Source organism: Macrobrachium rosenbergii, chromosome 28, assembly GCF_040412425.1.
Source record: "Macrobrachium rosenbergii isolate ZJJX-2024 chromosome 28, ASM4041242v1, whole genome shotgun sequence".
Taxonomy (NCBI): domain Eukaryota; kingdom Metazoa; phylum Arthropoda; class Malacostraca; order Decapoda; family Palaemonidae; genus Macrobrachium; species Macrobrachium rosenbergii.
Genome location: NC_089768.1, coordinates 30,442,517 through 30,460,000, shown reverse-complemented (window position 1 = coordinate 30,460,000; position 17,484 = coordinate 30,442,517). Strand labels below are relative to the sequence as shown.

At 35.8% G+C, this 17,484-nt stretch overlaps 1 protein-coding gene across 1 annotated transcript in view; it reads right to left on the bottom strand.

Moving 5' to 3' along the window:
• LOC136854199 (fibrinogen C domain-containing protein 1-A-like) overlaps window positions 1-17,484 on the bottom strand; it is a 514,845-nt gene that overhangs the window by 486,236 nt on the left and 11,125 nt on the right. The window lies entirely within an intron of this gene.

Here is a 17,484-nt window from a genome sequence, read left to right as displayed (position 1 = left end):
GTATGTGTGAGTGTGTGTGCAGCTTATGTGTGTATTTGTGTGTGGGTGTTTTGACGCGACTTCCTTTTTGTTTGCGCCCCACAGTCACCATTTATCCTAGGATAAATTCAAACAATTATCCTAAGATACGATCGAAGTTTAAAAAAATGACACCGCACATTATCCACCTGTATCTCAGAATAATATCTATGCCTTTACAACAATGAGCCAACGCCGTAACACCGTCCAGACAGTTAATTTGTTCTTCACGAACACCAGTAACGAAATAACATTCCCAGTTGGCAAGGGAAGGGTGGGGGTGGGGGGAAGAAGGTAATGAATATTCATTGACGGAAGAGATATTAGCATGTCTGTCTCCCTCGGGACCACAAGTTCCACCATCTCATCGAGCCATCGGCGAGATCCAATTGGTTTTGCCATAAACATACGTATCCAATATCCACAGAGAGAGAGAGAGAGAGAGAGAGAGAGAGAGAGAGAGAGAGAGAGAGAGAGAGAGAGAGAGAGAGAGAGAGAGAGACCCGAAAATTCCGGAGATAAAAGTGTTATTGATAATCGCTTTCTGTGATAATGCGAGGGCGTCTTCGCGCGGAGTTTTTGGCACGAAGGAAGGTTTCACACAATATCAAGAGTTCTTCTTTTTTTCTTCTTTTTCGATTTGGCGTTTCGAAGACGTCGATATGGGTTCAGAATAAAGTGTGTCTATTTCTCCTCTGCTTTGGACATTTTCGGTCAATGCTCCTTTGACAGGAATGGGTTTGTACCCAGGTTTTTATTAGAGAGAGAGAAAATAAGAAAATCTGAACAGCAGAACGATTTTACGTTTTCAAGATCCAAACTCGCACACGAGTGGCAAGCCCAGTTCGAGACTACACTTGAAAAGATAAGTATGAGAACATGATTCATGGATCTGGAAGGACAACACTTCAGATGATGCCAAAACTAAAATAGAAAATGAATACATGGGAAACATTCAAAATGGAATTCAACTGGAGTGATCAACTGACATCAAGAATAAATCAGAAGTCAAGAAGTCAAACCCTTATGGAAAAAAAGTTGGCAGTAAATATTTGAATAAAACATTCATATTCAAATGCCAAATTAGAATGGCCAAAACCAGAACGTCGTCATTACAACTATAAAAACTAAACTATTCAACTCATAAATTAAAGTCAGAAAACTTAAAAAAAAAAAAAACAGAAACGCCACTTTGCAATTTTTCTGGCTTGAAAAGCTGTGCTACATAAACCTACAGAACTTACAAGGCGAAACCAGCAAGTCAAATTCGATTCCCAAATTGCTTAAACCCTACGAAGCAGCGTGTATTGCATAAAAATCAAAAATGTCCCCGAAGATAATTCCCTTCAAAACAGCACACTTAATCCTTTAATGGCCAATTCAGAATCTAAAACCACTCTCGCATCTGACACAGTTCCCGCATCCTAAAGTACTTTACCCTTCCTATAATTCTTCTCTCATTCTCAATATAATTTTACATGTTCAGAGTAATACTCTCATTCTTAAACTATTCTAAAACTCCATCTATGCGTATCAGTTTCAAAGTGATTACAAAAGAAAACCATATCAATACTACCCACCGTTCCAGCTAAAACCTTCATATATCAGTGAAGGATAATTCATGCGAACTGAATCATTTTCCTCGTCTGTTGAACACCAAATTAAATCCCCTCTACAGGTGAGAGTCGATCAGAATGAACCACGTCATTTTATCAAATCTCTTTGGGATACTTATAATGATTGTTTCTCTTTCCGGTCGGCTTATCAATCCATAGGATGGATGGCTGCATGGATGGATGGATAGACGGATGGATATGGGGTATTTAGAACCAAAACCAAAGTCTAGCCACTGGTGACACGGAGACTAAAAAGCGCCATATTGAAAATTAAAAAAATAAATAAGTGATAGTGCGCGTGACGCGGGTGCTGTTAAATGCGACAGTTCAAAACATGATTATGAGAATATTTGGTGAAACGAAAAATGAAGTAAAAGATTGGACGAAGCTTAAAACTTTCAAGTTTATTTTTCTAATGAGAATATTTAGTGAAACAAAAACTTAAAACTTAAAATTTACTTTTTATGAGAATATTTGATGAAATAAAAAAAAATGAAAGTAAAAGACTGGATGAAGCATACATACTTAAAATTTGTTTCTTACGGTGAAATAAAAAATGAGAGTAAAAAATTCGGTGAAGCTTACAAACAAAAAATTTAATTTTTTATGAGAATATTTGGTGACATAAAGAATGAAAGCAAAAGACTGAATGAAGCTTAAAAACTTAAAATTTATAATTTTAATGATAATATCTGGTGAAATAAAAAATCAAAGTAGCCTAAAAGATTGGCTGAAGCTTACAAACTTAAAATTTAGTTTTTATGAGAATATTTGGTGAAATAAAAAAATGAGTAAAAAAATTCGGTGAAGCTTACAAACAAAAAATTTATTCCTTTATGAGAATATCTGGTGAAATAAAAAAAATGAAAGTAAAACACTGGATAGAGTTAAAAATTTTAAATTTATTCCTTAATGAGAATATTTGATGAAATAAAAAATGGAAGTACAGAATTCGATAAAGCTTACAAACTTAAAATTTATTTTTTTGATGAGAATATTTGGCGAAATAAACAACTGAATGAAAAGGAGTCGATGAAGTTTAAAAATTCAAAATTTATTAAAAAATAAAAAATTATCCTGACGAAATGAAAACGCTGTAATTGTTTGCACTGCAAGAGACACTTTGCAAGTTCACTCGACTGAAGTCTACGGTTTGGCTTCTCCATGTTTCACTAAATGCTTTGACTTTTCTAGAAAATAATGGCCTAATGCCTGCATGGTTAAACATATAATAACATGTCCAATAATCTGAATGAATATAGCTTTTATGATGTGAAAAATATTCCCTGAATAAAATTAACAACATATTCAACTTATAGCAAAGCGATCAACGCCCTACTAAAATTAGACATTTTAATTAAAATACGCTATGCTCAAACAGAATGTAATCTGAAAATTACATTTTAAGGTCAAAGGTTACTTGGGCTTTAGGTCATTTTTATTAATAAAATGCAAAACCGATGACACCACCTATTGTACCACAGACTGCGAATACATGAACCCTATTTATTTAAACTTCGTAAGCAATCAAACTGAAACTCAAATTAAATCAAGAAAACAAGCAAGGTTTATATAAATGAACAAAAATAAAAATGCAAATATCAGCAGAAACGAGGAAAGCAAAACAGCGTAAACACCAAGCAAACAACGTCGCATGGAAAAGCGATATAGAAAAACAAACATGCAAAGATGTCTACAAGCAAGACCCGAATCAATATCCCCCACACACGAGCCACGCCATGAAACCGTAGCCTGAGCAAAAGTGCGCTGCAGACGACGGTAATGAATCGGGTTTTATCTATATGATAATATTGCCGAATGAGCGGCAGCTGTCATCGGCTGCAAATGGATGTGTATTCAATGGCCAAACATCGCATGGGATCCTCATTAGCTATCACGCACTAGTGACTCGTTGGGCAGTCGGGAGACGATAATATCAACGGGAGCTCAGTATAACTCGTTCTCTCTTCTATCTGTCTATCTGTTTATTATCTCTCTCTCTCTCTCTCTCTCTCTCTCTCTCTCTCTCTCTCTCTGTATCTCTACTCTCTGTATGTATACACACATACATACATAATATATATATATATATATATATATATATATATATATATATATATATATATATATATATATATATATATAGATACATAGATAGATAGATAGATATGTATTAGATATAATGCATATATATGTATTTATATATATACATATACATATATATATATATATATTTATATAAATACACACACAAACATATAAATATATATACACATAAATACACACAAACACACATATACACACATGACGTACATACACATAACACCGAAACATCCGGCGGAAAAGAGAATACAAAAAAAAAAAAACTTACATCCACATCAAAGGAAAACATCTGTAAAAGAAAAATGTTTATAACGCCTCTCATATTCCTTCCTTTTATTATCAGTCTCGCCTCACGCCTCGACTTTCGCGAGGAAATTCATCTCCCTGACCGCAAGTGATGACGTCCTCGCCTCGGCGGGGAATTTACTTTACTCTTACGCAACAATGCATGGCGCTGGCCTCCGTGACCGGCTTTTTAAATTCATTTCTCCGGGCTTTTATTCATTTCGTTGATATTCGTCTATTCGGTGAATGATTAGTTCCTCTGGAATTTCTCAAATTGTTTGACATGTATATGGCATACGACATCACGATACGCCGTTCATTTTTCATTATTTATTGGGTCGTCTGGGACTTGTCCATTTCAGAAGCATTCGCATGCACTGGGAATGGTAAAGTAAAATTTAGGTCGAAGGCCAAGCGCTGGGACCTATGAGGTCATTCGGCGCTGAAGGGGAAATTGAGAGCTAAAAGGTTTTAAATGTGTAACAGCAGGGAAACCTCGCTATGAAACAATTAGGACAGGGTGGAAAGTAAGACAGAACAAAGATAATATGAACGGAGGTACACTAAAAGGAATAAAATGGGTTGCAGCTAGGGGCAGGAGGGACGCTGCTAGGAACCTTAAGTAATGCCAACAGTGCACCACATGAGTTGCACGGACGGCAAAATCCCCCTAAGGGGATTTGCATGCATTCGGAATAATTGAAATATCACGATACACTCTCTGTGACCTTAGACCTCGTATCATCTGGTGGCCTATATACTTACCTGTTAATTATGCAACTCTAAACACAATTCATTGACAGAAAAAGACTTGATTTCTATATCAGCGATAATCCAACTAGATAAAAGCAGTTTCCAAACAGGTTATTTAATTTTATATCACATTCTTAATCTACGGGTAACGAACCCCACGTTCAACTAATACATTTCTCAAAACAAGAAAATGCATAACAACGCAATGAATTTGCCCTATGCACAAACACAATTGCATAACTCAACGCTACCCTGATTTTTGACGGGCCAGATAATCTTCTACCAAAAATCACGCATTGTAACCATGAACATTACCACCATCTTTCCTACCACCGCCACGGGTTATCACCACCTTCGTCTGGCTCAGAGGGGTTGGGGATACATAAATCCGGCTCCAGAAGAGGGGCCCAAAGAAAGAACCACCACAAAAGGAAATTAGGGTCATAACTATCAGTGACGTATCTAACGATCGTATTCCTACGCAGGCCGGAGCCCTAGATCACGCGGGGGGGCAATCCAAACGCTTCTAACTGCTAAATCATTCCGGTCATTTAGGATGCATTATTCAGACTGATGGCTCGCGAATCTCTGGATATAGCCTGAGGGATGGTGTGAAAAGACACCGCTCTGGAGGAGAGAGAGAGGTAGACTTATTGCTTCCCTGTGAAGATTTAATCTAGAAGCACACGGCAAACGAGAACTTATGAGAACTGAAGAGAAAAAGAATATTACCCAAGAATAAAGAAGAGAAAAAAGATAATACACAAAAGCATACGAAATTATCTTAATTCGTACAGCATTATATGAATAGGCAAAGGAGTAATACGACAGTCCAGCTATATGGAGGCTTAAAGAAAACAAAAAGCGAGAACGGACTTAGCAATCAAAACGACACTCAGCTGAAATTAGTAATAAACAAGTAAAAAACAGGCCGAAGTTTCGTCGGCGCAATCGAGTTTTCTGTATAGCGTAAATGCTGCGTGAAACTCTCACCCACGGCCCATGAAACTCTCAGCCGCGGCCAATGAAACTTTCAGCCACGGCCCGGTGGTGGCATGTTTTACTAGCACCTATAGCGGTGCCGGACGGACGATCATGGCTAACTTTAACCTTAAATAAAATAAAAACTACTGAAGCTTGAGGGCTGCAATGTGGTGCTTGATGACTGGAGGGTGGATGATCAACATACCAGGCTGCAATGTGGTGTTTGATGACTGGAGGGTGGATGATCAACATACCAACTTGCAGCCCTCTAACCTCAGTAGTTTTTAAGATCTGTGGGCGGACAGACAGACAAACAGACATCTCAACAGTTTTCTTTTACAGAAAACTAAAAGGCTCAACAATAAAAGAGCACTGATTAGAAAAAGCTTCCATGCAAGAAGGACGAGTTTCCCACTCCACATTCTAGTAGGAATCAGCTTGAAATATGGGCCCTGCTCCACAGAACTTACAGAGGTTTAGTCCTCAACTATCACAGCCTAAAGATTTGTCTCCACACAGATAGCAGAACACGAAAAAAAAAATAGAATTTAGGCCAAAGGCAAAGCGCTGGGACCTATGAGATCATTCAACGCTGAATGAGAAATTGACAGTAAGAAGGTTTGAAAGATGTAACAGGATATGCTCCTAGGTCGTCTGAATCTAAACAACTGATTACTGACCATCAGAATCTGAAAATCTCATCTTCAATTGTCAGAATCCTAAAATGTATGGTCTCCGACAGTCAGAATCTGAAAACCTGATGACTGATTATCCTTCCAGATCAGAATCTGTCGATCTGGGCCTCGACTCATTACCGAAAGCTTTGTCACTTGACCATCAGGATTTAAATACGAAGCCTCCGATACTTTTCTATCACTAGGCCATTATATTCTGCAGAAATGATCCTTGTAACAATAGGGTTATGTCCTCCATTCCACCCAGTCTGCATCAATTGTTTGGCACTGATTGCTTGCCCCTTCACCCATGCCTGACTTGTTTTGAATATTCAGAACAACATGAACCACACGGATTAGGTAATTCTGTTTACAGAGAGAGAGAGAGAGAGAGAGAGAGAGAGAGAGAGAGAGAGAGAGAGAGAGAGAGAGAGAGAGAGAGAGACTGGATGAATGGGTAACAAACCAAGTATCATGAGTTCAAAATAAACGTATTTGACATTGATATAGCAGTTCCAGTAGAACAAAAGTAGTTATTTCAAAATTTCACCGTGTAACAATGCTTTTGCTTATTAGTTAAAAGATAAATAAAGAAAACTAAATAAGACGAACCTCACTATTTCGTTTTAGTCGAAATACCTCACGACAAACAAAAAAATATTAGAAAATAAAAACCTGAAAGAAACCTGACTGGTTTGTACTGCACAGTACGAAACAGTAATGTACACACACACACACACACACACACACATACGCCAGGCTACACACGCACCTCGGCTAATTCGGGAGGGCGAAAGAAAATAAGAAACAGGAATGCGCCGAGTCATGTAATTGCCAACTTAGCAACCGATGATACCCGCTCATTTCGCGGTGATTTACTGTACTTAATATTTTGATACAACGCCACAACCACTCATGAGCGTCGAGACCCGGGGATTTTCATTCAGCTATAAAGACGAACAAGGAAGAGAGATGACGGGACGACCACGACCACCAGGAACTATTCAAAGCGTCGGGCATTTCTCTTCATAGCAGATCAAGGGCAAGACTAAGATTCCACGGCGCAGAGTGAGAGAGCGTAGCTGGGGGTGGGGGGTGGTTCTCGACTTAGCAGAATAACCGGTGGTAAGAGAACAAAAAACAAAAGCAATAACCATTTGCATTTTTTAAGTCCCCCCCCTTTTTTTTTTGCAGTACTGCTGATCTACTTTATGCGACGTGCTTGCGCTCTAACATACGGCTGCTGAGTGTGGTCCACATTACACTCTCAACATATTTTTTTTTTTTCTGGACAACTCGGTGGTGATAGGCATCATGAACTTGAGAGGCAAACGATGTCGCCTGCTTATCATGACCGTCTCAACTCTGCAATTTCCTTCAATATGTGTTACCACAATTTCTGTTCTTTTATTCAAGACGTGCCAGTCATTACTACTGAACTGGATATATGTATTAGGCTACATGACTCACAAGAGAACAACCAAAAGAGGCATATTCTTTCTTTTTAACTAAATCTGTTGCTTCAGAAACGCACCGGTCATAAAAGCACACCAACACATATAATGTATACACACACACATATATATATATATATAATATATATATATATATATATATATATATATATATATATATATATATATATATATATATATATATATATATTATATATATACATGTATATATATATATATATTTAATATATATATGTATATATGTATATATACATATATATAAATATATATACAGTGTGTGTGTATATATATATATATATATATATATATATATATATATATATATATATATTTAATAGCAAACGAATGAAGCTCGGAATTCTTGCTTTCTGAATAGCGTATATGACCAACTCCAACGCTGACATTTTTCCCCACCCAGCATTGTGCTATTACCATGAACATGTTTCATACGAGATTTTTCACTCGAACTGATGAGTCCCAGCGGATATTTATTTCTGTTTTTTTTTGTCCGTGGACATAATGAAGTCCTTCGCATTTTAAATGAGCGGCTGTGCATGGCCTTCCGGCTTAATGAATACCTGGAAACTAATGAAGTGTCCCCCACAGGTATTCATCTAAAGCGAGGCATCAAGAAAAAGGAGAAAATACAGGTAGACAAGAAGAAAAAGAGGACGGCGCACAGAAGAGACAGTTTAAAGTAGAAACACGATTGCAAGCAGTAAGACCTTCCAGGTCGGCTCGCTATGCGAGCGTGGGTTTCCAACCATGCTATTTTCGAGTTACGAAATGGCACATATTCGTGCATTTTCGCAACATGAGCCGCCCGCCATCATTATGACAGCCCTTCCAAAAGTATGTGCTGGCTTTTTTTTTCAACGCCAAGTAAGCGAAATCTATCCGAAGAAGCTGGTAAATAACAGAAGCGATGTAGGAGAGGTACAATGCTGTCCAATTGCGTAATTACAGTACTGCCCTATTATGTCATTTCGCAGGCCCTCGTTATTCACTCACGGTTCAACGAAACATCTGGGGCGAACTTCGGGCGACTTTTAGGGAGAGGAGCATTTTTATTTCTTTAATGAGGTCAGCACCCCATGATCTAGGCCTGAATGTGTTAAAATGGCCGTCTGTATCTGTCAACGAGGATAAAATTACCCCAGGTTCTTATAGAGTAATAGTAACTCTTTGATATCACCATCCTACGAGCACTATCTGGCTGTTCTAAAACCTCTCTGTTTGTTGACGAGTTAGTAGCCTTTACTATAAAAGTCCTACCAGAGAACATAATTAAAATGAGGTTAGCTAAAGTAAAACTGCTCTGGATCCTCATCATACGAAGATCCAGCACTGAGTAAGGAACATAGGAAGCATAGTTTTATTCATAGGACATGATTATCGTTGAAAAGTATTTAATCGTGAAAATTTCCCTCAAGTTGGGTTTTGAATAATTAGATTTAACAATTTACATCAATTCTAAGTTTTAGCACATGCACTCTGCTGGACACAAGAGCCTGTGCTGACAAAAGGCCATCTTGATCGGGCAATAACAAACATGATTACTGGAAAATCAGTATGATCATTAAGGTACAAATATCTCAAAAGCTGATATAATAAAGTTCCATTTCAAACGTAAAGGAAAGTTTGTTGTATAATATATATATATATATATATATATATATATATATATATATATATATATACACATATATATATATATATATACACATATATATATTTATATATATATATATATATATATATATATATATATATATATATATATATATATATATATATATATATATATATATATAAACTTTTTATTAATGTAGCCTGATAAGGCAGCAAGAAAGAAATATTAAATGGAGATAAAATATATCAGGAGAAATGCATAAATAACCACGAATTAATAATTCGCATCTTAGTAAGTAGACTATATTAAATAGGCTCACAAACGATCAAACCAGTTTTAACTGAAATGCCCAGTTTAAGCTGGGGTTTTATTTCTGAACTTAAGCAGAACTAGTTTTGCCTAAGCAACACTATGGCTTTCAAGACCGAGGGCCAGATCTCCTGAGAAAAGGAAATCATGAAAGTAGAAACGTTGCAACAACTAACAATGAACGGAGAAAAGAATTCTAAAATTTGTATTCATTAGCCCTCCATGAAGGCATAGGCCTACAGCATATGCCAATTCCAGTACTTTCTCAATCAGAATTGCTACTATATACCTTTCCTGATATTCTGGAAACACCGTCCCTATAATTCTTATCGTCCTCAATCACTTATTACATTTACTTCTCTCACCAATTCCTTTGGAACCTTTCCCTCATCCAGATATGCCTTACAAACCCTAGTCAGTCTCTCGTTAATACGATCAATATACTAACTAAAAAATAAACATTCATGTTGATGCACTTATTTATAAAGATACAGTATGATACAAATTGTTACTTTGTATTTCATACATACACAGTATTGAAATATTTAGAACTGTTAAATTGCAACAAAGTCGAAGCTCAGTGAAATGAATGAGTGAAATAACCGGGTTAACACTCTCTCTCTCTCTCTCTCTCTCTCTCTCTCTCTCTCTCTCTCTCTCTCTCTCTCTCTTATATTTCACGACTATAAAAATGGCTGAGAACCACAGCTGTGTTTACACACAGCGTAAACATCGCCATCTGCAAATCGCCTAAAGACAAACAAAGGGATTCTATGTGATCTTTACAAGGTCGTCTACCTGAAAATGGAAGTGGTCTTTTTAAAGGTAGATATTATTTCTTAATTTAGAAACTAGGTGCAGATGTTATTTAACTCAGACGGATGTACGTACAAGCTTAATATATATATAGGCCTATATATATATATATATATATATATATATATATATATATATATATATATATATATATATATATAGTTTGATCTTAAATCACGAAAAACGTAAAAACGTGATGATTATATGAACAAAGTTACAGCCACGATGGAAAAGTCAAACAATTGAGATGCTAAGTACTTTCGTCTTATTACCGTGACATGATCACAGCAACTCTTGGTAAAGCCTTAAAATCCAAGTGCAAGAAATATGAAGAAATGATGATGTCCGATAGCAGGAAACGAACTTCGGTCTCCTAATCAGAACGATGTCCCACTGTCGACCATTCTCATGGTCCTCGTTCTGATTAGGAGACACGGGTTCATTTCCTCCTACCTGACATCATAATTTCTTCATATTTCTTGCACTTGGTTATTAAGGCTTTGCAGTGACAAGCGTATTAGGAAAAGCGCAACGAATTCGAAAATTTAAGAGGGCATTGTGGCTATTACATTATATATATATATATATATATATATATATAGAGAGAGAGAGAGAGAGAGAGAGAGAGAGAGAGAGAGAGAGATATTAAAACCAGTACTTGTACAAAAATAAAAATCCTTTATTCAGTTACTACTACCGGTTAAGGAGTAACAGAAAGAAAAACTGAAATATCACTAAATCATAAACGATCATTGGAACACAGTAATGTTATACAAAAGATTACACAAAACATTTTATATATATATATATATATATATATATATATATATATATATATATATATATATATATATATATATATATAGTAATGTTATACAAAATATTACACAAAACATTTATATATATAATATATATATATATATATATATATATATATATATATATATATATATATATATATATATATAGGTGTGTATCTGTGTGTGCAAGCAACTTATTACTATTCGACAGAACTACATCCACATTAATACATATTAATGTAAAGTAAATACACGAGTAAAGTTAGATCACAAACATACTCGTAGTCTTCGACTCCAAAAAGGAATTCCCTCCCATTTCCCTTCTCTCTCTCTCTCTCTCTCTCTCTCTCTCTCTCTCTCTCTCTCTCTCTCTCTCTCTCTCTCAAGTGCACGCAGTAAAACTGCTCAGGTAGCAGAAGTGGGAAACTGGAAGAAAACCGGCCTCGTAATCTTCCACACAGAAGATCGTATCCGGAACAGCCAGGTACACACGAGACACGACAGGTAAACAAACGCACATCTAAAAAACTCATAGGTCCATGAATATTCAATAAACCATCAGCAGCAACATGAAAATCAAACAAAAAAAGTTATCCAAGCGCATCACTACAGCTTCAAGGGGAGAGAGAGAGAGAGAGAGAGAGAGAGAGAGAGAGAGAGAGAGAGAGAGAGAGAGAGAGAGAGAATGGTACCAGTCTCTTCCAGACCTAAAAATTAGGATACAGATCCTATTTCTATATTTTTTTGCGTAAAAAATACAAATGTCTCGATTGCACAAAGGGCTTGATTCTGTTTTTACAGTGCCGTTTCCTTCAAGTGCCCTTTGTCGCTGAAAGAGAGAGAGAGAGAGAGAGAGAGAGAGAGAGAGAGAGAGAGAGAGAGAGAGAGAGAGAGAGAGGACGACGACGGCGAGTTTCTTTCCTATATCCTTTACCCTTCTCAGTTTATTTTTAGACACCTACAGTCCTCATGTAGTCTATCGAAGAGCCCTCGTGATTTGCTTATTAGGGAAAGCTAACTTTCTTTTAAGAACTTTCTCCAGGATGCAGCTAGTTTAGCACATGTGTCTTCAATTCCTTTGAACAAAAATATAATTCGTAATAAAAAATACTGTTTCATTCTGGAGAATACCAGCACTTTTGATTAAAAGGGGTGTTTTGTGAGCAAAACTACTCTTTTGAACAACACACCATAATGTATACTTGCACTTTTATTTGTATTTTTGTACATACATACATACATACATACATACATGCACACACACTTACTGTATATATTATATATATAATATATATATGCATACACATGAATTTTTTTCAGTTATATTAACAAATATTAAGCCGTAAATATCGTTTAATATCCAACTCACTATACCTCTGGAATAACTTACACCCAAAGGTGTAAGTTATTCCAGGGGCATGGTGAACTGGATATGATACAATGAATGTGGCTTAATATTTGTGTGTGTGTATATATATATATATATATATATATATATATATATATATATATATGTGTGTGTGTGTGTGTGTGTGTGTGTGTGTGTGTGTGTGTTGTACTCATTATATGTATACAGGAGCAATAGTAAAAGCGCACTACAAACTAAAGTAACTGAAGAAAACCTTATTCATGAAATATATTTCCGTACTACAGTATATACCACCATGGGCTATCAAAAGCAAGCCGTAAGTACGGTACAAAACAATTACAGTATTAATAGTGATTGATTTCTCAATAAATAAGGAGGACTCGTTTCTCAACTACTCATTATTAGAATAATAATAAAAAAATAAAAATAAAAACATACCGCAGGTCACTCTACCGATTTCACCCAAACTCTGATCGAGAGTATTTCTTGGTATTTAACAAAGTAATTTTTCTTTCAAACCTAAAAAACAAAAAAAAGGAAAAAGGACAGAGAAAGATAAATTATAATGACACAGACAGATAACATGACGACGCAAGAGCTGTTTGACAGAGAACAGGAAGAGTGAAAAATGAAAAGGTTATTCGTAGGGTAAAAAAAAAATTAAAACTGATAAGATGGAGCACAAACTGGTATATTCGCATAAAAGAGTAAAAGTGTAAGCACGCACGTTTACAAACACACAAACACTTACACACATACACATAGCCAACGACACATACGCACATACATACAGGAATCCAGATATACACACCTACACACAAATTTATAGTCAGGCATACTGACAGGCAAAATTTAATACAGCAGTTTTTGCCGAATTAAATGGCTGAAACTAGACAAATAATTCTCAAGTTTATCTTTTAAATCTAGCAAGACTCAGTCAGTGCAACGTTAAACCACGAATTTATCGTTAGATCAGCACCGAAGTTTTTATATCAAATATCTATTAAAGTTCTGTTACTCGAATTCATTATAAAAACAAAATATGACAGATAGACAGACAGACACGGTGGAATGGAAGATTATCCAAAAGATGATAACCTTCACTTTACTTTAAACATGACAGTTTTTTATTGTCAATCATTCCCAGGCTTCTCTTCAAGAGCGCAATGATATCGCAAGAGGCCATAAAGAATGGGGCATTCCTTCCGTGGTCGCTGACGTAACCCAGATTCGCCAAGGGCGTCTGCGAATTTCATTATCCGTCGTTAAGGAACCGTGTTACCTCTTTAAGTCCACGATCGTATCGGCACATAATATGGTCTGTCTGCGTCTCCGGGTACGAGTCATCGCGACTTTCTCTTTGTGTTCGCAAAAAAAAAAATGTAATTATAAGATCTGCATCCTAATTTTTCGGTCTGCAGGAAAACGGTACCTCTCTCTCTCTCTCTCTCTCTCTCTCTCTCTCTCTCTCTCTCTCTCTCTCTCTCTCTCTCCTCGATGAGAAGGGGCCCTGGAAGGAAACCACCGAAAAAACAAAATCGAACTCATTGTACAATCGGGGACTGCATATTTTTTTCGCAAAAAATATAATAATAAGATCTGTATCCTAATTTTTCGGTCCGGAGGAAAATGGTACCATTCTCTCTCTCTCTCTCTCTCTCTCTCTCTCTCTCTCTCTCTACAACGACGAGAAGGGCACTTGAAGGGAACTGCACCGTAAAAGCACAATCAGCCTCATTATGCAATCGGGGAATTAAATGATCGCAGTCATATTTCCTAGAAACCGGGACAATGGAGAAATTTAATGATATAAAATATATACTATATCGGTGTATACTATGCTTCCAATTTATACCTAAAGAAATCTGTGCACAATATAGACAAAATATAGCACGTTTAGTAAATGCATGACGTTTATAACAGTGAATTCAATGTCTGCTTGGACAAAGAACAGCATATCATGGAAACATGCATCCTTGGATTAGAGGATAAGTTTTTAACACGAAGGATGAGAATCCCTGTATTTCACGCCTCATGTAATGCTTGCACTTACCGAGAGTATAAATCAATACATGTAGCGTACACGTACAAAAGCCTCGCATACCTCGCAAGCATACGACCTTGTATCTTGGAATTCCTCTCTGCCAAGATTATATAAAGCATTTATTCATAGTTACCTACGGTATTCATTATACTTGTAGGGGGTCGTAAAAACAGTACTATCACTTATTCTGTATTTCTGTCCGTTTGTAAAATCGTCAAAAAAGTTCGTCTACGGGTTCTGATAAAAATTTAACCGGAAAATGTTCGAATCCTAGGTAGAGAATGCCGAATTTTGAGGTAGCATCTATCTCTGGTATTACTGCAGACTCAAATACAATGCACTGACATAGAAGTGCATCTGGATTTAAATGCAAGTCTGGGAAAAAAACAAAAGCTAACATCCTACCTTAAAAAAAAAAAAAAATAAGAACTCTCACCTAACCTAACTTGCCTTGACTCTGTTTACAAAAGACTGACGGGATACCAGCTCAGACAACAAAAATAAAGTTATCTCCACCTAACTTCAGTAGGGAGTGGCGACAGCCAAAACAAGTGTAGGTAAAAATAAAAGAAACTTTAAATAAAAAAAAGCAGCTGCGAAGGTTTGCTGTAAAGGTTGCAAACTTGAGGAATAAAAGCAAATGAAAGTGAAAAATATTGACCCAAGCACACAGCTACAACGGACGTGAAAAATTCAATATCAAAAATAAAAAGGGGGAAAAAACTCGCGAACAGGAAGAAATTGTTGGTATAAACAAATGAAAAACAATTTATTCTTTTAAAGCGAACACCCCCAAACACCATCAAACGAATTTGAATTCCATTTTCGCCAAAAAAAAAAAAAATTAAAGAGACAATATATAAAGAATGGAAGACAATACGAAAAAGAGGGAAAATAACAGGAATAAAAAAAAAAACTGCAGAAAGGCGAGCAGAAAACTAGTGTAAAAATACACACGAAACTGAACCGTCACATTTTCTATTTAGGAGAAACAAATCGTCAAATTAATAATAAAAAAAAAAAATACCGTAATAATAATGAGACAAAATAAAGAACTGAAAATTGTGTCCCCCAAACTAAAAAAAAAAAAAAAAAAAAAACCTCCCGCGCTCGGCCAAGTTGATAAACATCAATTATTGGTTTCGGAAAATTGAAAAACTCTCACAAAAGGCTGTTGTTATGGCTGTTGTTGTTGTTGTTGCTGTTGCCAGCTGAAGTGGAATAATGATAGGTTGTCCGTTCTTTTACTGGCCGTGTCGAATTCTGCCCTTAAGGGTGAAAAAAAACTGGGAGAAATACAGAAATGTATTAGGAAGATTCCACTCCGACTCTGTCTCGGCGAGACCGTAATCAAATGTTCAGTTCGCTTCTCCTTGTTTTTCCTCTGAGGCGTGTTATTTGTTTCCAATTTATCGCATCAAATTTAAACCACGGAGCGATAACAGTCATTCCACTCGACGATGCCGAGTGACCTTCAAAAAATGAAATATCTTTCGCTCCGCTTTGCTGTTTGATCTTATCAGGAATACTCGGCCGCCAAGAGTGAGGATTTGCAAAATGAAACAAGGATATCTACACGAATTTAAAAGCAATCGACATTTTTCATAAAAGAAAGCTTCTCGTCCATGCACAATCTCTCTCTCTCTCTCTCTCTCTCTCTCTCTCTCTCTCTCTCTCTCTCTCTCTCTCTCTCTCCCCTGGATGAAGTGAGAGAAACTGCAGGCACAAGAAATTTCTTGTGTTGCATAAAAAAATGCAATTGCATAGTGAGCTCGTGTTGCATCATCGTGGAATGTCTTTCACTGAGATACTAATTAGCCTACTCACACGCGCACACACATGCACAAACATATCTGTCTATCAGTCTATACAAATAGATTAGTCTATGAACGAATTTTTTTTCACTGACAATTAACTGCTAATGTGAGTATGAGAGTACATATACATACATATATATACATACATATATACATATATATACAAATATAATATATATATATTATATATATATATATATATATATATATATATATATATTATATACATGTATATATATAATGTGTATGTGGAGGTCTGTGGGTCAGTTGGTAGCGCCTTGGCCTTTCATTTGAGAGACCGGGTTTCGATCCAGGTGTGCATCAGAAATTTAATTTTATATAAAATATATATATATATATATATATATATATATATATATATATATATATATATATATATATGTAAACATATAAATAAATATATAGCCTATATAGATATACATTATACGCATATACTGTACATATACATACACACATATACCATAAACACACACATATATGTATGTATATATATATATATAAATATACATATATGCATAATATATATAGGCTATATATACATATACATATATATACATACATACACAGTATGTATATATATATATATATATATATATATATATATATATATATATATATATATATATATATATACTGTATTATACATATGGCTGGCGCGGCTTTGGCGTATCATACTGAACTCGAAACATTAAAGGGCCGTGTTTCTCCCCCGACAAAAATATAGACACACAGGTGTTGATAAATCAATTTTGAACATCTCTAGCCTA